This window comes from Macrotis lagotis, chromosome X, assembly GCF_037893015.1.
Source record: "Macrotis lagotis isolate mMagLag1 chromosome X, bilby.v1.9.chrom.fasta, whole genome shotgun sequence".
In the NCBI taxonomy this organism is placed as follows: Eukaryota; Metazoa; Chordata; class Mammalia; order Peramelemorphia; family Peramelidae; genus Macrotis; species Macrotis lagotis.
The window spans coordinates 640,755,128-640,779,979 of NC_133666.1; the positions used below are offsets into that span (position 1 = coordinate 640,755,128).

At 35.2% G+C, this 24,852-nt stretch overlaps 2 pseudogenes; both read left to right on the forward strand.

Annotated features, from left to right (window-relative positions):
• The first annotated feature begins 3,881 nt into the window (after window positions 1-3,881).
• Window positions 3,882-16,047, forward strand: LOC141499526 (proton-coupled zinc antiporter SLC30A5 pseudogene; annotated as a pseudogene).
• A 2,586-nt stretch (window positions 16,048-18,633) lies between these two features.
• LOC141499527 (solute carrier family 25 member 32 pseudogene) lies at window positions 18,634-19,350 on the forward strand (annotated as a pseudogene).
• Window positions 19,351-24,852: the final 5,502 nt, after the last annotated feature.

Here is a 24,852-nt window from a genome sequence, read left to right on the forward strand (position 1 = left end):
TTCAAATCCCCATTCTTTCCTCTGATAATTCCACCACTCTGATAAGCCCTAATTACCCCTTTACAACTGCTAAAGTATCTTGCTGACTGGGCTACTTGCCAGTCTCACCTCACTCCAGTCTATCCTCCACTCAACTGTAAAATTGATCTTATTAAAGCAAAGATCTGACTATGCATAAACTTAAGTGTGACCCCTATCATCTCTAGAACCAAATATAATATTCATTGTTTGACATTCAAAACCTTTCACAATTTTCTTCCTATCTCTCTAGTCTTTTTGAATCTTATTCTGCTCTCAGCACTCCCATCTACACACATGGTTTATGATCCAGTGGTATTGACCTCCTTGCTCCTCCTCCCACAAGACTCACCGTATCTTCAGTTCCTTGATTTCTCTACCTCTTCACCTGGGCTTCCTGGCCTCCTTCAAGTCTTGGCTAAAATCAAAGTTTTTTTTTTTTTTCAGAAAAGTCATTCCAGACCCACAGCAATGCCTGTACCTTCCCTCTGTTGATTATCTCTGGTTCATCCTTTATATAACTTGTTTGTAATTAGTTGTTTGCATATTGTGTTTTGCATTAAACTGTGAGTTCCTTAGGTCAGGAAATGTCTCTCCCTCTATATTGTAACTCCAGTACTTAGCAAAGTGCTTGGAACAAATTCAATACTTAATAAATATGTGTTGATTCTGACTGAAGTTATCTTTAGTTAAAAGCTATTTAAATCTATATATCTATATCAATATCTATATCTATATCTCTCTATATACAATATATATGCAATATGCATATATAATATATTCACCTTACATTTATTCTCATTATATGTACAAATGTCATATATATGTATTTATATGTATATATACTTAAATATATCTAAATACACAACTATATCTATACTGCATACACATGTATTTATGTCTGTAATGAAATCCAAATCTCATTCAATGAAACTATCTTCTTATTCCACTGCTCATAACTAGTGCCTTCTTATCCTCTACTGACTCACAATATGTTTTTTTATTTTATTCTTTACTCGAAGCCTTATTTTATTTGTCCAATTTAAACCATGCTCCCTTCCCTCAACCCTTCTGAGGGTGGCAAAGAATCTAGTAAGTTTTACATGTAGTTTAGTATTTAACATATTTTCATATTAATCATGTTATCAAAGAGGAATTAAAACTAAGAGGAAAGGAAAAAACCATGAGAAAGGAAGGAGCAACATAAAATAAGTTTAAAAGAGAGAACATAGTATGAGTTGCTCTGCATTAAGACTACATAGCTTTCCCCAACTCTGGTTGTGGATGGCATTGTCCATAGAAAGTCACTCAGAGCAATTTTTGATTTCAGAGCTGCTAAAAGAAACTGCAATCCACCATAGTTGATTGTCTCCCAGTGTCATTGAAAATGAATGCAATATCCTTTTTGTTCTACTACCATTACTCAGCATCAGTTCATGATTTCTTATAGAACAACAGTACTCCATAAGTTTCATACATCAGAATTGTTCAGAAATTTCCCAATTGATGGACACCCATTCAATTTTCAATTCTTTGCTACTACAAAAAGAATTTTGAACATCTGAGATTTTTCTTATTTTTTTGTGATTTCTTTGGGATATAGACCTAATATTGATATTTCTAGGTCAAAGGGTATTTTTTTTGTTTTTTACTCTTTATTGCTCTTTCAGTATGGATTCAAATTGTGCTCAGAATGATTTAGTTCTCAACTCTACCAACAATACATTGGTGTCCCAATCTTCTCACATATTCTCCAATATTGATGATTTCACATTTTTGTTGATATAGTTAATCTGATAGGTGTGAGGTTGTACCTCCTACCTGTTTTAATTTGAATTTCTCTAATCAATAGTGATTTGGAACATTTTTTTTCATTTGAATATATATATATATATATTATATATATATATATATATAATATATATATATATATATACAAATATCTTTTATTTCTTCATTTGAAAGCTAGCTGGTCATATCCTTTGACCACTTATCAACTGGGGAATGACTTGCAATTTTGTAAATTTTCATTTGTTTCTCCATATGTTTTAGAAATGAGTCATTTTTCAGGAATGCTGGCTATGAAAATTGTTTCCCAGATTTCTTTCTTCCTTCTAATCTTGACTGCACAGATTATATTAGTGCAAAAATTAATTTTAATTCAATATAGCCATAATCATCCATTTTGCTACTTATACTTTCCCCTAATTCTTGTTTGGATATAAATTTGTCCCCTTTTCATCTATCCAATAAACTATTTCTTGTTCTCTTATTTGGAAAATGGTATCACCCTTTATGTCTAAATCTTGTAGCCATTTTGACATTATTTTTGTATAAGGTATGAAATGTGAGTTTATGCCTAGTTTTGCCATGCTATTTTACTTGACTCACCTTACATAAATAGTCAAAGAAATATTAACAAAATATTATTTAATGAATTCAAAGAATTCCTGGTGGGCCATTTGGTGAAACAGTGCATGAGTAGAAGGCTCAGCCTGATTTTAGGAAGCCTGAGTTCAAATTTAGTCTCAGACACTTAATAATAATAAGACCTTAGAAAGCACTTTACCCTATTTGCCTCAGTTTCTTCTTCTATAAAGTGCGCTGAAGCATAAAATAACAAACCACTCTAGTATATTAGCCAAGAAAATTCCAAAAGAAGTCATGAAGAGTCTCATGTGCTTGAAAAATCACTAAACAAAAAAGAATTAGATGAGAGAGGTTCCTCTTCCAAAGTAGGTCAACAGCATTCAGAAACTTGAAATTTTAGAGAATTGCCTAGGGAGCTGAGAGATTAAAGGGTCTTCCTGGGATAACATACCCAAAATGTAACAAAAGCAGGACTCATATCTGTGACCTACTCTTTTTTTCTCCATATCCCTATATCCCCATATCCCTAGAATAAGAGTAATAGGAAGAGCAAGAAAGAATAAAAAAGGGGAAGATCAAGAAGATTATGAAGAATAAGAAGAATAAGCACAAGACACACAAGAAGAAAAGCAATAAAATGAAGAAGAAGGACAAGAATAATGAGCCGAAAAATCAGAAAAGCAAGAATAAATAGAATAAGAACAAGGAGAAAATAACCATGAAGAAAACAAGAGGAAGAAAAGAAAAACTACATTTATGCAACTTTCAAGGGTTTGCAAGATGTCATTTATGTTCATTTAATCCTCACAACACGGTGGGATAGTTGCTATGATTTTGTCAAATTTACAACTGAGAAAACTGAAGAAACAAGAATAAGTGAGTTGCACCCAGTCATACAGTTAAACAGTGTCTGGGATAGAGTTCAAGTTCAATTTTTTTTCACATTCCAGGCTCTGAAATCTAACCATTGTTTCATCTACTATACCACCAAGGCCACTATAGTCACAATATACTTATCAAAGCAGATTAAATTTATGACAACGCTTAATGAGTATCTTTTAACGTTATCATTAAAACTCACAAAATTCAGTGGAGTAATGAGGACATTCTCAGAGCAGATACTAAGGAAAATCACAAGAAAGGGAGAGAAATCTAGAGATCAAGGTATACAAAGTGTTTATAACCAGATCTGATTAAGGGCATGCCCTCCTAATAGATATTTGATATTAAACAAAATGAGATACCTGTAAACTAATCAACACTTAAGAAAAATTAGTTATCGCATTACAAATTGACCATTGCATTAGAGAACTATTAAAAAAGGCAAAGAGGGGCCGGAGCCGCCGCCTCCCGCGGCCTGGCCACGCCCGGGGACAGCCTGCGAGGCGGCCGCCCGCGGACATGCGCCAGTGAAGGGCCAGCTCGGCCACAGCGGGAGATGCGGAGAGGCTGCGGCCGGACCGGCGGCTGCGGCGGCCCCTGAGACGCGCGGGATGGAGGACAAGTACAGCAGCCACGCGCTGGCGGGTGGCGGCAGCCTCGGGCCGGTGGACGTGCTCAGGGCGTGATTTGCTAAATATATTGTATTGTTATGTTTCACTAAGTTTCTCAAGGCTTTGGGACTTTTTGAACCATATGATCTCTTAAAAGTAGTTCACATTGTACAGTTCATCTTTATATTAAAACTTGGGTGTGCATTTTTCATGGTTCTGTTTCAAAAGCCATTTTCTTCTGGGAAAACTATTACAAAACATCAGTGGATCAAAATATTAAACATGCTGTTGCTGGGTGTATCATTTCGCTTTTATGGTTTTTTGGCCTTACTCTTTGTGGACCATTAAGGGCTTTGCTGCTCTTTGAACACAGTGATATTGTTGTCATCTCGCTACTAAATGTTTTGTTCACTAGTTCTGGAGGAGGACCAGCAAAGACAAGAGGAGCTGCTTTTTTCATCATTGCTGTGATCTGTTTGCTGTTTTTTGATAACGATGATCTCATGGCTAAAATTGCTGAATATCCTGAAGGACATCATGACAGTGCTCTGACACATATGCTTTACACAGTCATTGCTTTTTTAGGTGTTGCAGACCACAAGGGTGGAGTATTATTGCTCGTGTTGGCCTTGTGTTGTAAAGTTGGTTTTCATACAGCTTCCAGAAAGCTCTCTCCAGATGTGGGTGGAGGCAAACCTCTTCAAGCATTATCCCATCTTGTTTCTGTGCTTCTTTTGAGCCCACGGGTCATCATTCTTTCTGTGACAACTGAGAGTACAGTAGAATCTTAGTCTTCTCTCATCATGCCTTTCACAACAGTTATCTTTTTTGTTGTGGTCCTGGATTTCTATGTGGATTCTATCTGTTCGGTCAAAATGGAAGCTCCCAAAAGTGCCCGCTATGGATCTTTTCTGATTTGTATTAGTGCTCTGCTTTTTGGAAATTTTTGGACCCATCCAATAACAGACCAACTTCGAGCTATGAATAAACCAGCACATCAAGAGAGTACTGAACATGTCCTTTCTGGAGGAGTGGTAGTGAGTGCTATATTCTTCATTTTGTCTGCTAACATCCTAGCTTCTCCCTCTAAGAGAGGACAGAAGGGTACACTTGTTGGCTATTCTCCTGAAGGAACTCCTCTATATAACTTCATGGGTGATGCTTTACAACATAGCTCTCAGTCAGTACCCAGGTTTATTAAAGAATCAGTGAAACAAATACTTGAAGAGAGTGATTCTACACATATCTTTTACTTCTCGTGCCTAAATCTGGTTTTTACCTTTGTGGAATTATTCTATGGAGTACTGACCAATAGCCTAGGTCTAATATCAGATGGATTCCATATGCTCTTTGATTGTTCTGCTCTAGTTATGGGACTTTTTGCAGCCCTAGTGAGTAGGTGGAAAGCAACCCGCATTTTCTCCTATGGGTATGGCAGAATAGAAATTCTCTCTGGTTTTATTAATGGCCTTTCCAGTGATATTGGCCAATCTGAGAGGTGCGAGATCTTACCTCATAGATGCTTTAATTTGAATTTCTCTAATAAGTAATGATTTAGAGCAACTTTTCATATGACTATGGATCGGTTGTGTTTCCTCAGCTGTGAACTGTCTTTGCATATCCTTTGAACATTTGTCATTTGGAGAATGGTTTGTTTGTTTGTTTTTTTTGAAAAGCAGACTCAGTTCCCTATATATTTTAGAAATGAGTCCTTTGTCAGAAATACTAGAAGTAAAAATTGTTTCCCAGTTTACTACATTTTTTATCTTGTTTACATATGTTTTATCTGAGGAAAAGCTTTTTAATTTAGTGTAATCAAAATTATCTAGTTTGTTTTTAATGATGTTCTCTATCTCTGCCTTGGTCACAAACAGCTTCCCTTTCCATTAATATTACAAGCAAACTACTCTTTGATCTTATAGCTTGCTTATAATATAGATTTTTTTTATATCTAGATCCTGCATCCATTTTGCTCTTATCTTGGTATAGAGTGTGAGGTGTTGGTCTAATCTATCTTTTGTCCATACTATCTTCCAATTTTCCCAACAGTTTTTATTGAGGAAAGAATTTTTATCCTGATAGTCAGACTCTTTGGGTTTATCAAACAGCCGATTACTATAATTATTTCCTACTATCTCTTTTGTACCTAATCTATTCCACTGACCCAGTACTCTATTTCTTAGCCAATATGAAATAGCTTTGAAAACTGATGCTTTATAATATAATTTTAGATCTGGTAAGACTAAGCCACCTTCTTTTGCACTTTTTTTCATTGAATCCCTAAAGATTCTTGACTTTTTATTTCACTATCTGAGTTTATTTACAAATTTGTCTAACTCAATATAATTTTTTTGAATTTTTATTGTTATGGCACTAAACAGGTAGTTTAGTTTTGGTAGAATTGTCATTTTTCTCATATTAGCTCAACCTATCCATGAGCAGTTGATGTTTGCTCAGTTATTTAAATCTTATTTCATTTGTGTGAGAAGGGCTTTGTAATTGTTTTAAAAAAGTTTTTGAGTCTTCCTTGACAGATAGACCCCTAGGTATTTTATATTGTCTGAGGCTACTTTGAATGGGATTTTGTTTTTTACCTCTTTCTTTTGCATCTTTCTAGTCATATATAGAAATGTTGAGGAATAATGAGGCTTTATTTTATAACCTACAACTTTACCAAAGTTGCTAATTATTTCTAGCAGTTTTTTAGATGATTTTTTGGGATGTTCTAGGTATACCATTATGTCATCTGCAAAGAATGAGAGTTTTTTCTCTTCCAAATTCTAATTCCTTCAATTGTTTTTTTCTTCTCTTATTGCCGAGGCTAATATTTCTAATATAATATTGAATAGTAGTGGTGATAATGGGCATCCTTGTTTCAACCCTGATATTATTGGGAATGCCTCTAGCCTATCCCCATTGCATATAATGCTTGTTGATAGTTTCAGATGGATACTGTTTATTATTCTGAGGAATGATCCATTTATTCCTATACTCTCTAGTGTTTTTATTGAGAATGGGTGCTGTATTTTGTCACCATCTATTGATATAATTATAAGATTTCTGATAACTTTGTTATTGATATAATTAATTATAATGACAGTTTTCCAAATATTGAACCAACCCTGCATTCTTGGGATAAATCCTGCTTGTTCATAATGTATTACCCTAGTGATAACTTGTAATCATTTTTGCTAAGATTTTATTTAAGATTTTTGCATCTATATTCATCATGGAATAGGTCTATAATTTTCTTTCTCTGTTTTAACTCTACCTGGTATAGGTATCAGCACCATATTGGTGTTATAGAAAGAGTTAGGTAGAGTTCCATCTTCACCTATTTTTCCAAAGAGCTTATACAGAACTGGAACCAATTGTTCCTTAAATGTTTGATAGAATTCACTTGTGAATCTATCTGGCCCTGGAGTTTTTTTTTCCTTAGAGAGTGCAATAATGGCTTATTGAGTTTACTTTTCTGAGATAGGATCATTTAGGTTTTTAATTTCCTCTTCATTTAATCTGTACAACTTATATTTTTGTAAATATTCATCCATTTCATTTAGATTATCAAATTTATTGGCATAGAGTTGGGCAAAATAATTCTGAATTATTGCTTTAATTTCCACCTCATTGGTGGTGAGTTCACCTTTTTCATTTATGATACCAGCTATTTCCTTTTCTTCTTTCATTTATTTAACCAAATTGACCAGAGCATTATCAATTTTATTGGCTTTTTTCAGGGTTTTTTGCAAGGCAAATGGGTTTAAGTAGCTTGCCTAAGGCCACACAGCTAGGTAATTATTAAGTGTCTGAAGCCAGATTTGGACTCAGGTACTCCTGACTCCAGAGTCAGTGCTCTATCCACTGTACTGCCTAGCTGCCCCCTGTGCCAACTAGCTACGCCCCTGTGTCACCTAGATGCCCCCTGGTTTATTCATAAAAACCAAATCTTGGTTTTGTTTATTACTTCAATAGTTTTCTTGTTTGTGATTTTATTTATTTCTCCTTTAATTTGTAGAATTTCTAATTTAGTATTTATTTGCGGGCTTTTAATTTGTTCTTTCTCTAATTATTTTATTTGCATATTTAGTTCATTGATTTCCTCTTTCTCTAATGCATTCATGTAAGCATTTAAAGATATAATATATCCCCCAATAGTCACCTTGAGTGAATTCCATGGGATTTGGCATGTTTTATCATTATTGTCATAATCTAGGATGAAATAATTAATTCTTTCTATACTTTGTTGTTTGATCCTCTCACATTTTGAAATGAGGTTATTTAGTTTCCGATAGTTTTGAGTCTATATCTCCCTGGCCCAATATTGCATATGGTTTTTATTGTATTATGATCTGAGAATGATATAGTCACTATTTCTTATTTTTCACAAATGATCTTTAGGTTTTTATGCCCTAGTGCATGGTCAATTTTTGTCTAAGTGCCATGTACTGCAGGTGAAAAAAAGTATATTCCTTTATATCCCCATATAATTGCCTTCATTAGAACTTTTGTACCTCTTAATGTAATGAGATTTACCCCATTCAATCTCCTCCATCCTCATGTCTTCTTGCTGACCCCCTTTTTAAGGAGGCATTGTTCTATATCATTCTAGTACTCACAGAAAAGTCCTAAGTGTACATCACTTCTGGATATGTATATTCTCTCTAATAGAGTTACAATTCTTGAGAGTTATCAGAGTGTTTTTCCCAGGTGGTCATATAGCCAGTTTCATGTTATTGGATAGCAGTTATTTTTTTTTCCCCCTTTAACCATTTTTTTAAACCTTTTCGTGCATCTTTTGAGCCTCCTGTTTGATGTCCAAATTTTCTATTTAGCTCTGTCTTTTCATCAGGAAATGTTGGAAGTCTCCCATTTCATTAAATGTCCATCTTTTTCCCTGGAAGACAAGGCTCAGCTTTGTTGGGTAGTGGATTCTTGGCTGCTTTCCAAGCTCCCTTGCTCTTCAGAATATCTTATGCCAGGCCATTTGCTCTCTTAATGTTGATGCAGCCAAGTTTTGCATGTTTCTTACTGTGGTTCCGTGATATCTAAATTGTTTTTTTCTGGCTGCTTGTTGGATTTTGTCTTTTGTTCTGATAGTTCTGATAGTATCTGGACAGTTGGCCAGAAAATTCTTTGTGTTTTCATTTTAGGATCTCTTTCCGGATGGGGATAACTATTTTTTTCCTCTGGTTCCATGGTATCATGGCAGTTTTCCATCACTAAATTCTGTAATATTAAGTACAGGATTTTTTTCTCTTCAGTGTTTTAAGGAAGAACAATAATCCTCATATTGTCCTGTCTTGATCTATTCTTGAGAGCAGTCATTTTACTGATGAGGTATTTTACATTTTCTTCTGTTTTTTTTATCTTTTCATTTTGTCTAACTGTCTCTTGCTATCTCATGAAATCATTAGTTTCCAAAGACTCCATTCTTTTTTTTCAGAGAATTTTCTTCTTTTACATTTTGCAACTCCTTTACCAATTGGTCCATTCTATTTTTGTAAGAGTATTCCATTTAACCAAATAAGGTTTTGAGAGAATTATGTTCCTTTTTGCATTTGCCTGAGGATCTGAGAGAATTATTCTTTTTTTGTATTTATCCAATTGCATTTTCCAAGGATTTGTGTTCTTGTTGCAAGGTGTAAATTTTCTCTCTCAAATTTTCCAATTGATTTTAAACTCCTTCCTGATTTCTTCAAGGAAGTCTTTCTGTGCTGGAGACCAGATCATATTCTTCTCAGAGGTTCTAGGTCTTTCTTTGTTAGGGTGTTTTTCTTCAAGGAATTTTCTATGGACCCTCCTTTCAGCTGACCTTTCTTCATTTTCCTAAGACCCTTTATTGGAGAGGGGCTGGTTCACAGAGGTTTGATATTGAAAACCCTAGAGGCTTTACTCACTGGGTTTAGTAACTCCCCGTGGGCCAGCCAGCAGGGGGCACTGGTTGCTTTTTCTGGAGTGTCTGTCACCTTGATTTGAGGTCCTCTCCCTTGGCCTGGAGGGGGTGGTTAAAGCTGTTGAAAACTTTTGTGTTTGAATAATGGTGGTCTTTGCCCTAGGGAAAGGTAATTTCACTCCCTATTCACAGTTGAGGGAACTTTGTTGCTCACACCTGATCCTGGGGCAGAGCTGGGCTGTGATGGTGTTTGTTCTGGGAAAAGACCTCAGCTGAAATGAAGGTATGGACTCTGAGTTCCTCCGGACCAGACCAGAAGACCCCAGGGATCGATGTCAGCAACATTCCCACACTGGAACTCAGGATCCAGCCCTGTCAAAAACCTCCAGACAGTCAGTGTCCCTATGAATGCCTCTGCTCCCCAGTTGGCCCCTGCCCCTGCAACAGATCAGGCCAGTCCCCCTCTCAGGCTCCCAGGCTCCAACCCTGTCCTGTGCTCCCAAGCAGAGTCCACCCTCTGTGCCCAGGTTCATCCATGATCCCCAAAGAGAAATTTTGAGGTAGATATTCTCCTAGCTTCTCTTTCTGGGTTGTGTCAATCAGATTTCTATTAAGAGATTTGTTTCATATTATTTATGAGGGAAGATCAGGAGACTTTAACACAGTGCCATCTTGGCTGGAAGTCCCCACTAATTTTTAAATTATCTTTCCTAGATCTCTTCACAAGATCAGTTGTTTTTTCAATGAGATTTTTCACATTTTCTTCTAGTTTTTCATTCTTTTGGCATTGAAACATAATGTATTTATTTCTTGCAAAGTCATCAGCTTACTTCAGCTCCATTCTACATGTGAAAGATTTTCTTCCCTCAGAGAGCTTTCTTAACTACTTTTCCATCTGGGCAGTTCTGCTTTTTAAAGTTCTTTTCTTCAATAACTTTTTTTAACTGTTTTATCCATTTGACCTAAACTGGTTTTTAACATGTTATTTTCTTCAGCATTTTTTTGGATCTTTCTGACTAAGCTGTAGATTTCATTTTCATGTTTTTCCTGCATTTGTCTCATTTCTTTTTCCAATTTTTCTTCTATCTCCCTGGCTTGATTTTCAAAATCTCTTTTGAGCTCTGTGATAGCTTGATCCCAACTTCTATATTTCTTGGAGTCTTTAGATGCAGAAGCTTGGACTTCCTCATCTTCAGTTTGAGTATTTTGATCCTCTATGAGAACAAAGTAATTTTCTATGGTAAGGTTCCTTTTATTCTGTTTATTCATTTCCCAAGCCTGTACCTGTTTTGGGGGAGCTTCCTGATCTTTTGAGTGTTACTGGGATACCCCCACAAGAACCTCAGTATGTGAGGCTCTGACTGCTCACCTGGTCTTTTGAACAACTACTAGCTCAACTCTCTGTCCCAGGACTGTGAGTGGGGTCCCTGTTCTATGAGGAACCCAGACTGAGACCAGGGTCTCAATGTGATCAAAGCCCCAGAGTCCTGTCCCAGAGACAGAGTACAGACTTTGGCAATCTCCCTCCACTCCCTTACCTTCCATGGGCTGAGCACTCAGGGCACAGCTGCTGTGAGGCTCTCTAGGCCTACTTCCATTTCCTGGGATCTGGGCTGTGCTGAGGATCTCAGACAGCCACACTTGCCTGGGCTTCACCCTCTCCCTGGCAGAGGTCTCCCTGCTGATCTTCCAAGTTGTGCTTAGTGCTCCCTGGGGTGCAGATCAAGAAACTGCTTCTGCTCCTAGGAACCAGACCTCCCAGGTATTCTGGGGATGTTTCTGGGAGGTTGAAGTTCTTTGGCTCTGGTGTGCTGCTGTTCCTCCAACCCCACAGAACAGAGTCTTCCCCAAAATTTCCAGGTTACCTTGGTCTGGAGAATTGCCTCACTGGATCTTTCTGTGTTTTTGTCTCTTAAAAATTTATTTAGACTCATCATTTTGAAATATTTTGGAGAGAACACCTAGGAGAAAAATGTACTCCTGCCCCCTTCTTGACTCCACTCTCCAGAAAGGCGGATTTACAATGAATTGTAGGCTCCCAAAATTTTCTAATAAAAAGGCCAGAACTGAATAGAAAACTCAATCATCAATGACAAGACTCAAGATTCGCATAAAAAGGCAAAATGAAAGTGGGGGCTGACATTAAACTAAAGATTTGTACAAGGGAAGATGGCACTTGTAATACTTTAGAATTGTATTTCTTTTAAGATAGCCAAAAGAAACACATTTAGTAAAGAAGATAAGAATATAGGGCAACCTTTAGCTAATACCTAAACTAATGAGCATTCAATATAGTTGAAGGGATTGAATTTAGAGGATATGGGTAAAAAATTTTTAATGAATCAATGTTGATTATGAAGGTTCATTTTCTGCTTGGACAGAGGGAGGGAGAGTATTGGGGGCATCTGTATATAATGAAATCATGAAATGATATTACCCTCCTAGATGTTTTAGTTAGAGAGAGAGGTAGTACAATAGGTATAGAGGGAAAGAGTATACTTAGAATTGTTGTACACAAATAGATCATTAAATGATCTTGCCTTATTCCAGATTTTAGTTAACAAGGATAATAGTGTTATAGTTTGAATGCTATAGAGACAGAGGGAGAGATGGTACTGAGAGGGACTGGTCAAGAATAGATAAAGAAGCGACATTGCTTTGCCCAATGCTCTGGTTACAATTGGAGACTGTGCTTAGAGATGAGTGTGTTATAAATGATTCAGGATATGATTTGCCCTTGCCTGATGCTTTGGATCATGATGATAGTGTGGCTGTGAAGGGTACTTGTAAAGGGAGTGTGGTATAAACTGACTATAATTTAATATTATTTATGAATCTTGGGGTGTAGTTCTAATGAGACAGAAGAGGGGAATGTACTTAGGCAATTACTATGAAGCAATGTTGTTTATCAACTTGTCAATCAATCAATCAGTCCTTGAGAAATATTCTTTGAAAAGGACAGATTAAAGGACTATATTTTGAAAGATGGATTGTAGGTAAAAGACAAAGTTAAAATGATAAATATTGGAAAAGAAGGATTATATTGGGGAAAGGCTAGACAAAGGAGGATAAATTACAGCAAAAAAGAGGCAAAAACACCTATTATAGTAAAGTGAAAGTAGGCAAAGTTGAAACATTTAGTAAATTCTACTCTCAAAAGAGGGAGTCACAAACATTCCTAAATGGGTTTAAAAATCAATCCTCCCATATAGTGAAATAGTAAGGGGTGTGGGGAAAAGGAAGAAAAATGGGAGAAGGGACTGATAAAAGAGAAGGAAAAGGAAAATGTAAAAGTTAAGGTTAAAATTAAAAAGAAAAGTTAATAGGGAAAGGGAGCAAAACATTGCAGAGGAATGCTAGCAGAAAATGAAAGAGAAAAGAATAAATGGGAAAGACAACATGGAGGGAAATACAGTGTTAGTGAATGGAATGAATTTTCTCATAAAATGGGAACAGATAACAGAATAAGTTAATAACCAGAATCTTACAGTATGCTGAGATATAGTCTGTATCTCAAATTTGAAGCAGAGATGCACAAAGGGTAAAGTTAAAAGGCTGGAGCAAAATTTATTATGTTACAGTGGAAGCAAAATAAATGAGGGGTAGCAAACTTGATCTCAGACAAAGCAAAAGCAAAAATAAATGCCATTAAAATGGATGAAGAAGAAAACCACATCTTCTCAAAAGGCACCATAGGCAATGAAGCAATATCTTTATTAAATATATATGAACCTAGTAGTTTATCATCCAAATTCTTAGAGTATAAAATAAACAAAACACAGGAAGACTTAGACAACAACGATACCAGCCGGGGGGGGGGGGCATCATCAAACTCTTAGAATTATATAAATCTAACTACAAAATTAAAAAAAGGAAATTGGGACAGGTAGGTCGTGCAGTGGATAGAGTACCCGCCATCGAGTCAAGAGGACCTAAGTTCAAATTTGACCTTCGACACTTAATACTTAGCTGTGTGATCTCAGGCAAGTCACTTAACCCAATAGCCTTGCCAAAAAACAAAACAAAACAAAGTAAACAGAAATTAAGAAGGTGAATAGAATCTTAGAAAACTAAATATGAAAGAATCTGGAGATAAATGCATAGGGATAGAAAGGAATATATCTTTTTCTCTGCAGTACATAGCACCTATACCAAAATTGATCATGTAGTAAGGTATAAAAATCTCTACAATCAGATGCAGAAAGTTTGACATATTAAATGCATGCTTTTCAGATCATGAGACAATAGAAATTACATGTAATAAAGAGCCATGGAAAGATCAACCAAAAATTAATTGGAAACTAAATAACCTAATTTTAAAGAATGAGTGGGTCAAACAACAAATCATAGAAATAATCAGCAATTTCATCCAAGACAAGGACAACACTGAGATAATCATGCCAAAATATATGGGGTCCAGCCAAAGCAGGTTTATGGAAAAATTTTGTATCTCTCTAAATACTATGTAAATAAAATAGAGAAAAAGAAGATCAATGAATTGGGCATGCAATAAAAAAAACCTAGGAAAAAAACAAGTAAAAACCCTCAATTAGATACCAACTTAGAAAATCTGAAAATTAAAGGAGAAAATAATAAAATTGAAAGCAAAATAATCATTGATCTAAAAGTTAAAATAAAGATTTTGTGTTATGAATAGCAATAAAGGGGCAGTTAGGTGGCACAGTGGATAGAGTACCTGCCCTGGAGTCAGGAGGACTTGAGTTCAAATATGACCTCAGACACTTAGTAATTGCCTAGCTGTGTGATCTTGGGCAAATCACTTAACCCCATTGCCTTGGAAAAAAACTCTAAAAAATCAATAAAATAGATAAATTTCTTATTAAACTGATTTTTTTTAAAAAAGGAACCAAATTGCAGTAAAACCTGGTTTACATGTACTTCATGTGATGAGGAAAAGATTTTCACAAAATTTGTCTTGCAGAATGAACAAAAATTTACAGTTAAGAACATCATGTTTGGCTTTGAACATTTCACAAAGGCATGATGCTCAACTAGGGTATTTTGTTTTGCTTTCATGTATCAAATGAAGATATACTGCCTTAATCAATCTCATTTGGCATTGACCCTTCATGAAGGCAACATTGTTTTTTAACAGTACCATTGCAAGTATATTTACATGTGTATGGTAGTACTTTGCATAAATTGTAGTGACTAAACAGGATATATTGTACAGAAATGATCTAAAACAATATTTCTAGCAATGGTCCCAATGAAGAAGAAGATTGAAAAGGAAGATGCATAGAAGGAGAACATTACATTGAAAATTAAAAAAGAAATCATTGAGAAGAATGAATGTAGTGTGTGTGTGTGACCAGCCTTTCACAGATTTATACCCTATATGAATATGCAATCTGCTCCATTTTGAAAAAGTACTAAATAAAGGTGGTAGGTGCAGTGAAAGGGGTCATGAGAATCTCAAAGAAATAACCATGTGTTCTACAAGATGTTGAAAAGTTGCTTCTCATATGGATCAATGAGAAGCATTTAACAGATTATACTGTAACCAAGAACATTTTCTATCAGAAGCCATAGGCATTGATGCTGATCTTGTTTCAAAGAAGCTGGTCACAAGTCAGTCAGAGGAAGATAGTTTCAAGACTAAATAAGACTAGATTGGTAATTTCAAAAAAAAAGAGAAGTGGTATCTATGCTGTTGTACGCGATGGTGAAGCAGCAAGTTCAAATGCTAAGGCAACAGAGGCTTTCATCAGTGAATTTGAGAAGCTTGTGATTTCTGAGACTTACCTGATGCAGCAAGTTTATAACTGCAGTGAGACATATCTTTTTTTGGGGGAAAGGATGCTTAAGAGAATGTACATTACAGTACAAGAAACTGTAATGCTGGGCACAAGTACATTTAAGTCACATTCCTTGCCCCCCCAACACAAGCTACTCCAGCACAAGTATCAATGGATCATCCTAAATTTTAAGAAGATTTGTACAAAAGCTTTATTTCAGTGATGCTTTGAGTTGACCAAAGGAATTAACCTTATCCTCTGAGAGTTTTGAAAGGACCATTTCAACATCATTGGCTGCCTCAAGATCATCAACAAAGCCTGAGATGGAATCACCAAAAGAACACTCAATTCTGTTTGGCAAAAAGTGTGGTCCAACTGTATTCTTGAATGTAGCTTTGAGGAGTTCATTCCTGAAAAGGAGCCAGTCGTCAATGAAAGCATATCTTTGTACAAGGCATTGGAACTGGAAGTAGCTGCTGAAAACATTCAAGAGCTGGTGGACAAACATAGCTAGGAACTGATGACAGATGAACTGATGGATGCATGTGAAAGCAGCAGCAAGAGGTTGTACAGGGTATCACATTTGAAGAGGAGGTTGAGAGTTCAGAGAAATCCCTCACATCAAGTGAGATCAGGGAGCTTTATCAGATGTGGAGAAAAGTGCAAAATTTTGTTGAAAAACATAACCCAAATAAGGTTACAGCAATGAGAGTCATGATTATTTTTAATGATAATGCAATGTCATATTTCTGTGACATTCTGAAAAAAAACTGTCAAAAACAAGCATTGTTAGATTCCTATTCAGAAGCAAATGAAAAGAAAAAAAATCAGTGCATCAATACATGAAAGTAATTCTAAAAAATGAAAACTAAATTAAAGCAGTAGTGTTAGTCTTACTTTTAGTAAAAGTAACGTAAGATAGAACCCCCCTAACACTGAAATGCCCAATATTCTCATGGAAGAAGATTATCCCTCCAAGCAATACTCCTTATTCCTCCTTCCTCTCATCTCCCTCATGCTAACTATGACGCTTCTCAAAGGTAAGGTGCATGTTGATTTATTTTATTTTCAGTTGTATTGTGTACTAATCATTGCTATTGTATTTCAGGTGCATTAGGGACAAAAAAATCTAATTAAAATTATAAATAACTACTTTTATATGAACATTTTTGGGAATGTGGTGCCCATCATCTGCTTTTACATTATTTCCTATGGGAAAATTTGCTTTGCAATATGAACAAATTGCATGAAAACAGAAACTTGGAACAAATTAAATTTGTAAACACAGGTTCTACTGTACCAGTTTCAAAAAAAATGAAAAGGGTGAACTCACTACAAAAAAGGAGAAAATTAAAAAAGATAAATTGGAGTTGTGTGCCGATATATCTGACAGTCTGAGTGAAATGGATGCATATTTACAAAAATGTAAGCTACCCAGATTAATAGAAGAGGAAATAAAATACTTAAATAACCACATTTGAGAAAAAAAAAAGAAAGAAGCCATCAATAAACTCCCAAAGAAAATATCACCAGGCCCAGGTGAAGTTTCAAGTGAATTCTACCAAATATTTAAGGAAAAATTAATTTATATCTATATAAACTATTGTAAAAAAATGGAGTTCTGCCAAATTACTTTTATGACACCAATATGACACTGACATCTAAACAAGGAGGAGTAAAAAACAGACAGTGAAAACAATAGAAAAATCTCTCTAATGAACATTGATGCAAAAAATATTAAATAAAATTTTAGCAAAGAGATTACAGTAAGTTATTACTAGGATAATATACTATGATCAGGTAGGATTATGCCAGGTAAGCAGGAATGGTTCAAAATGAGTAAAGCATAAACAAAATTGAACATATCAATAAAAAAGCAACAGAAATAAGATGATTATCTCAATAGATGCTGAAAAAGCCTTGGACAAAATACAACATTCATTTCTTTTAAGAAACACAAAAGAATATAGAAATAAATGGAGTTTTCCTTAAAATAATAAGCAATACCTATTTTAAACATCACAAAACATTATATGTAATTGACATAAATTAGGAGCATTTACAAAAAGATAAGTGGTGAAACAAAGATGTCTATTATCACCACTAATATTCAATAACATTGCAAATGTTACTTTCATAAGAGAAGGAAAAGAAATTTAAGAAATTAAAACTGACAATGAGGAAACAATATTTTCACTCTTTGCAGATGATGTGTTGGTATACTTAGAGAACCTTCGAAAATCAAGTAAAATTTATTTAAAACACTTAACTTCAGCAAAGAAGCAGGATATAAAATAAACTCATATAATTCATCATCATTTCTATATATGAACAACAAAGCCCAAATTTAAGAGATGAAAAGAATAATACTATTTATAGTACAGTAGACAACATAAAATACTTGGAAGCTGACTTGCAAGACAAATCCAGAAACTATTAGAATAAAACTACAAAATCATTTTCACATAAAGTCAGCTATAAACAAATGTTAACTGCTCATGATTAGGCTGAGTTAATAAAAGAGAAAAAGACAATTCTATCCAAATCAAATTATTTGTTCAGTACCATATCAATCCAACTTTCAAAAAATCTATTTTATAGATCTAGAAAACAAGTAATAAAATTCATCTGGAGCAATAAACGGTCAAGTATATCAAGGGAATTGATAGCAAAAAATACAAAGGAAATGAAGGAGATAGAAAAATGTGTAACTCATAAACTTGCAAATAGTTGAATGCTGAAAACTACCCTAAATTGGAAAAATAAAATAAAATTTCAATAAAATAACAAAAAACAAAAATTAAGATAAACTAACTGTCGACAACACAAAATACTTGGGAGTACCTGCAATGACAAAGTCAGAAACTATATGAGATCACTTATAAAACATTTTTCACACAAATAACATCTGATCTAAAATATTAGCAAAGGTCAGTTGCTCATGAAAGGAGCTAATATAATAGAAATGAAAATTCTAGGCGGCCCGCCCGCTTCCGCCGACTCCAGCAGGGCAGTCGCTGCGGTGGCGGCAATGGCATCCAGACCCGGCTCCGCGGCCCTGGGCTCCATGCTGTCCGCGGTGTCCGCGGTCCCCGACATCATGAGTGCCCAGGGCCAGTCGACTGCCGGTTCATCGCCCCTGTACTGAGTGTTCCGGCACGTGCGGTACGAGAACCTAGTGGCTGGCGTGAGCGGCGGCGTCCTCTCCAACCTGGCGCTGCACCCGCTGGACCTGGTGAAGATGCACTTCGCCGCTACAATGCCATTAAATCGTGTAAGACAGAGGGGAGAGCAGAACGTCTAGAAGAGACAGAATACCTTGTTTCAGCTGATGAAGCTGGGTCCATGACACTCTGTCTTACAAATCCATTATGGGTAACAAAGACTCGACTTATATTACAGTATGATGTTGTCAGTGCTAAACAGAGGCAGTACAAAGGAATGGTGGATACATTTGTAAAGATATATAAATTTGAAGGTGTACGAGGACTGTACAAGGGATTTCTGCTTGGGCTGATTGGAACATCACATGCAGCACTTCAGTTCATGACATATGAATTGCTGAAATTGAAGTATAATACACATATCAATATTTGCTGTGGCAGCAACATACCCATATCAAGTAATCAGGGCCCGACTTCAGGATCAATACATTTTTTACAAAGGTGTACTTGATGTAATCAAGACAACGTGGAGGAAAGAAAGAATCCTTGGATTTTACAAAGGAATCGTCCCTAATTTGATTAGAGTGACTCCCACCTGTTGTATTAACTTTCTAGTTTATGAAAATGTCTCCCATTTTTTTACTTGGTTTTAGAAGAAAAGAAGATAACCCCCAAAATATTGCTGCAGCAGTAGCATATACTCCTTAGAGTTTGAAATACAAAACTTGGAAGAAGTAATGCTCAGCAACATTATTCACAATTCAAATCAACCTCGAACAACTGAAAGAAGTTAAAGAACTGATGCATCCTCACAAATTTTCAGCTTTGCTCTCATTAATCTATGTGACTTGGTTACTGTTGCCTAGAATAGCCGCCATCAAAACAATATTAAAACTAACATGAAGCTTATAGCTTAGTGAATTTGTCCATTGTTCAAATAGAAGTTTGTTTTGCAATATTTGTCTAGTGGATTAGGAGGATTTGCCTTCACTATTAAACTGAACTGTGTGGATTGGTTTTTAAAATAATGCTTTTGTGCAGTAGTAAGAAGTTGTCTTTGCAAGGATATATGGTGGCAAATATTTAATAGTTCGCCTTAAAGAATTGATTTCAAACTTGAGAAGGTTTGCTGAAAATAGTGCCCAAATTGAAAGTATATCAGAATCAGTGGACAGTGCAACAAGTATTCATTCACTGGTGATATACTTTAATTTTAGGTCAGTTTGCACTTTGGTGAGATTTCATACCTCCTTCAGGATTAAGGTGTGAATGGAGTCAGTATCCATTGTAATAGCAATTTCCCCCCTTAATATAAAGTTTAATTCCAGATCCAAGTTTTCTGGAAACTGTCATTGAATATACTTTTGATTTTGCAAATCTCATTGTGCTCCAAGATTGAGTGTCTTGTTCTTGATTTAACATATACATACCATTTATTAGAGATGCAGATCCTTTTGCAGATTCACAAGTGTTGGGGTTGTTACTTGGCAGGTTGATAATTTGTAAACTGGGAAAAAATATTTCCACTTATGCCTGTAATTTTGGGATGTCTGAACTTGGATTCCACCAACTGGTCATATTCATGTTTTAGATACAAATTTTACCTATGCTCGTTATTGTTGATTTTATTTTTATGAGGCATTGCAGGAGCGGTTTAAATGAAAAGTTATTCCCTTCCCTTCTCCCTAAAATGTTGAAAAAATAATTATATTCTTATTTATCATAAATACCTGACTGCTATTGCACTACTATCTGTTTCTTGTAAATAAAACATTTCAATTTTCAAAGCCAAAAAAAAGAAAAGAACATTCTAAAAATACCTAAATTGAATATTCAGTGCCATACCAAACTACAAAATTAAAATTATTGAGCTGAAAAAAAGGGTAACTAAATTAATTTGGAGGAACAAAAGATCAAGAATATCTGGTGAATTAAAAAATTGCAAAGGAAGGTGCCTAGACAAATCATATCAAAAACTGTATTATTTAATATCAGTCATTGAAACTGTTTGACATTGGCTAAGAAATAGAGTGAAGGAAGAGTGGAATAGATTAGGTTCAAAAGAATTAAGTACAAAAGAAAAGTGCTAAATGAATATAGTAATCAACTGTTTCATAAAGCCAAAGACTCCAATTTCTGGCATAAGAAATCACTCTGATAAATTGCTAGGAAAACTGGAAGACAGCATGCAAAAACTAGGCATGGACCAACATCTCATATCCTCCCATCTTAAGGATCTCAGCTGGAACAGAATCAGCACTAGATGGTTTACCTGGAAAGGAGCCTAATGACATTCAAAACCTCTTCTTCAGCTGATTGACTTCAACTTGAGGTAAACTGTGAATGGCTTCTTCATTGATTGATGATGATCTGTTAAGAAAACTATGGAAAACCTTCTCTCTGGGATCATGTCCCTATCATTAATCATTGTAAATCCATTAGTAATGAGTAGTTGAGATGCACTGCAGGTCTTTGGCCCATAAATTGCCTTCAGGGCATCATAAAAGCAATTTGGTTTGTTACTGTCTGCATAACATTGAATTTCATCTGCCTTCTTACTGAGCCAAGAGTCCTGCATATCTCTAAACTTTGCTTATATTTAACTTTTGATGGAATTAAATGTTTCCTTCTTAGAAATGGATGAACTACCCTGCTGGTAAACCATGTGGAGTTCTTGCTTTTCATTTAGCAGCTTTTCTATTTCCCCAACATTTTCATCAAACCAGCCTTGGTATTTGTGAGTGTTCTGGTCCAGATGAATAAATGCAGTGTTGTACACCAACAAAAAAGATTATACCAGGAGAAGAGGGAAGGGGTCTAGAAACAAAGGAAATTGTTGCTATTTTTGTTCTGTCAGTGCTCAAAGGAAGAAATCAAAATTCTCTATAATCAAATGAGTGAAAAAATACTTTAAATAATATTGATTACTGAAATGACATTTAAAACACCTCCTAGGTACCACCAAACTAGGAGTTTGATTAATATGAAGAAAAGGGGGAAAACCCTGCTGGAGGGAATATGGAAAAGTTAAATCTCTCTTGGTAGAGTTGTGAACTTGTCTAGCCATTCTGGAGAACAATTTGAAACTAGATCCAACCCCCCCCCCCCCCCACCAAAGGGTTATACAATTTTACATACCCTTTTATTCAGAAATGTCACTATTAGATCTCTGTCACAAAGAGATCAAAGCAAAATGAAGGGACCTGTCTGTATAAAAATATTGATAGCAGCTTCTTTTCTCGTGACAAATAATTGGAAATTGAGGGGATTCCAATCAATTGGGTAAGAGCTGAGTAAATAATGGTATATCCTTGTGATCGGACACTATTGGGCAATTAAAAATGAAAAGGAAGATTGTTTCAGAAAAACTTGGAAATACCTTTATGAAAAGAGTCAGAATGAATTGAGCAGAACAATGAGATCATTGAACACAATACTTTTAATACTGCAACATGTTGTACAAAAATTCCAAAAGATTATCTGCAAACATCTGCAGAAAGTGAAGTAATGAATTCCAAATGCAACCTTTTTACTTTAATTTACATTTTTCAAATTAAGGAATATGGAAATATAATTTTCATAATCTCACATGTAGAATGATTATATATTTATGTATATGTATTTATATATACACATATATTATACATAGCTTGCCTTCTAAATGAGTAGGGGAGAGGGGAGATAGAAAAATAAATTAGAACTCAAAATTGAGGGGTAAAATTGTTAAAATTAATCTATGAATTAATTAATTTATTAGGGAAAAGGTGCAAAGGAGATGACAGGACAAAGGAAATAATTCGGAGATAGATTCTTGAGCAATTCTAAGCATCTAGAGCTATTCTCTGGGTTGACAAGAATTATGAAGATAAAGAACTGATACTCTGAAAAAGTGAACTATTGACAGCATCAGATAAAGTAGAAATATAATAAGCCTCATGCAATGTAAAAAAGATCCATTTTAACTGGTGACATCTGCTAAAAGTGTAAATGTCAAGAAAATCAATGCTGTAGAGATACTGAAAAGAAAGCAAAAATTGAAAACAAAATCAGAAACATCCCACCCATAATATAATAGAAATTGTATAAATCTCATTGAAGGGATGTTCTCTGATGGTATTGTTACTTTTCTCTGTTTTCTAATATGAATTTTAAAAACATTAGCTTTGGGGCCAAAATATATAGGTTAAAATCCTCTCTATACATCTTATTAGTTAATATGATTTTGATAGATTCCTAATTTATAAAATAAGGAAGTGAGACTAAATGACTGCAAAATTCCCTTCAAGTCCTAAATCTATGATACTATGAATTTGTATTTTGAGTCTTTTGAATTCATGTAACTGAGAAGGAGTATAGGTGGGGTGGGGCAATGTCAGAAACTGATAATCTGTCTGGAGATAATGAAGCAGAGAAATAGGAAGGCTCCCATTCTCCAACAAGACCACTCATTTCAAGAAACTTCTGACACAATGTTCTAAGTTCTCTATCAAGTTAACTATTTTATTTTGCATATTCAAAGAACTCTCCTGGTTCCTCTGCCCTATATATTTTTATAATGAATTCCATACTCTAAAGCCCCACTCAGTTCCATGCTTGATTTCATATTTTGAAAGAAAAAAAATCATGCAGGAAGTTCTCATCATTCCTGACTGAATTATTAAAAAAAAATTGAACTTAGGCCAAACTCTTCAAAACAAGTTGAGCCCTGAGCAGCCAGAGTGGAAAATGGACAATTACTTGCTGTTTGTCTCTAACAGCACCTAAGGGAATTTAGATCCAGGGTCTAAGTCAATCCCCCTAAGTCAATCTAAGTCAATAGGAAAAGGACCTATATACTTCCCTCATAGAAGACAGAGATGACCCTCATGTATGCCACCTCAGCCAGGGTTTCAAGACGTCTCCTTCCTGGAAGAACTGACATTTCGGCATGGCTTCTTGTCTAAAAATCTCAGCTCTGGGAAGGGAACTATAGAAAGTCATGAAGCTGAATACCTCGGAAAAAGAATAGAAGACTCAAATCAAGCAAATGCCCAAGTAAGTGAATCTGTAGAGGATACTTTCTATTTATTTGAAGGGGTAACATCTAATACAATACAATGTTGTAGATGAGTTTCATTAAAATATTAGAAATTGAGGACTAAAAGGGACTTTAAAAGTTAAAAAGAAGAGAAAGTCCAAAATAAACCTCCCAAATGCTCAAATAAATGAATCCTATTCATTTTAAGAGGGAAATCTTGCAGAATATGATGCATGGAAAAATCTCATTAAATCTCATTGAAATATTAAAAATTCAATTCTCCCCTACTTATATAAGGGTTCTTGGAAAATATAACATAGAATATCTAAGCTGAAAAGAGTTGAAAAGAATCCAAGCCTAAAACACATAAAGTGGCTGTGATGGAAGAGCCCTTAGAACACAGAATACTATCTCAGGATATAGAACTTAAAATATAAGATCTGAGAGCAACCTTAATAAAATCTAGAATGCTAGTGATGGACGAAACCATAGATCATAGAACCCCACAGTCTGGGTTCAAGAAAGAAGAAAAGTAGAAAGAATGGAAGAAAGGAATGAAAAGAAGGAGAGAAGAAACAGAAGTACGGAGCAAGGGGAAGAAGGAAGAAAGAAAGGAAAGGAGGAAGTAGGGAAGGAAGCAATGAAGGAAGGAAAAAATTTATTAAGTTCCTATACTATAATAGTCACTGTAATAAGTTATTTAAAATAGATATCTCATTTAATCCATGCTTTGGGATGTAGGTGCTATTATTATACCCACTCTATAGTTGTGGAAACTGAGGCAACCTGATGTTAATTAATATCCAGGGTCGCACACCTAGTAGAACTTCTTGACTGAAAAACCATAATTTTATCTACTGTTCTAACTGCCTCTTAGAACATAGACCTTAGAACATCACAGCAAAGAAGATTGTGGTATACAAAATATTAGAGTTGGAAATGATTATAGCATATAGAAATATAAAGTGTTGGAACTTAGAAAATTCTCAAAGTTCAGGGTATTCTAAAAGTGATAGTAGCTTTTAAAGCTTAATCCATCTTAAAGCTTTGGTATCTCTGTCATGTATTCAAAAATAAAGAGACATTCTATATAGAGGATGAAATATTAGATGAATACAAAATATCAGGATTTCATTGA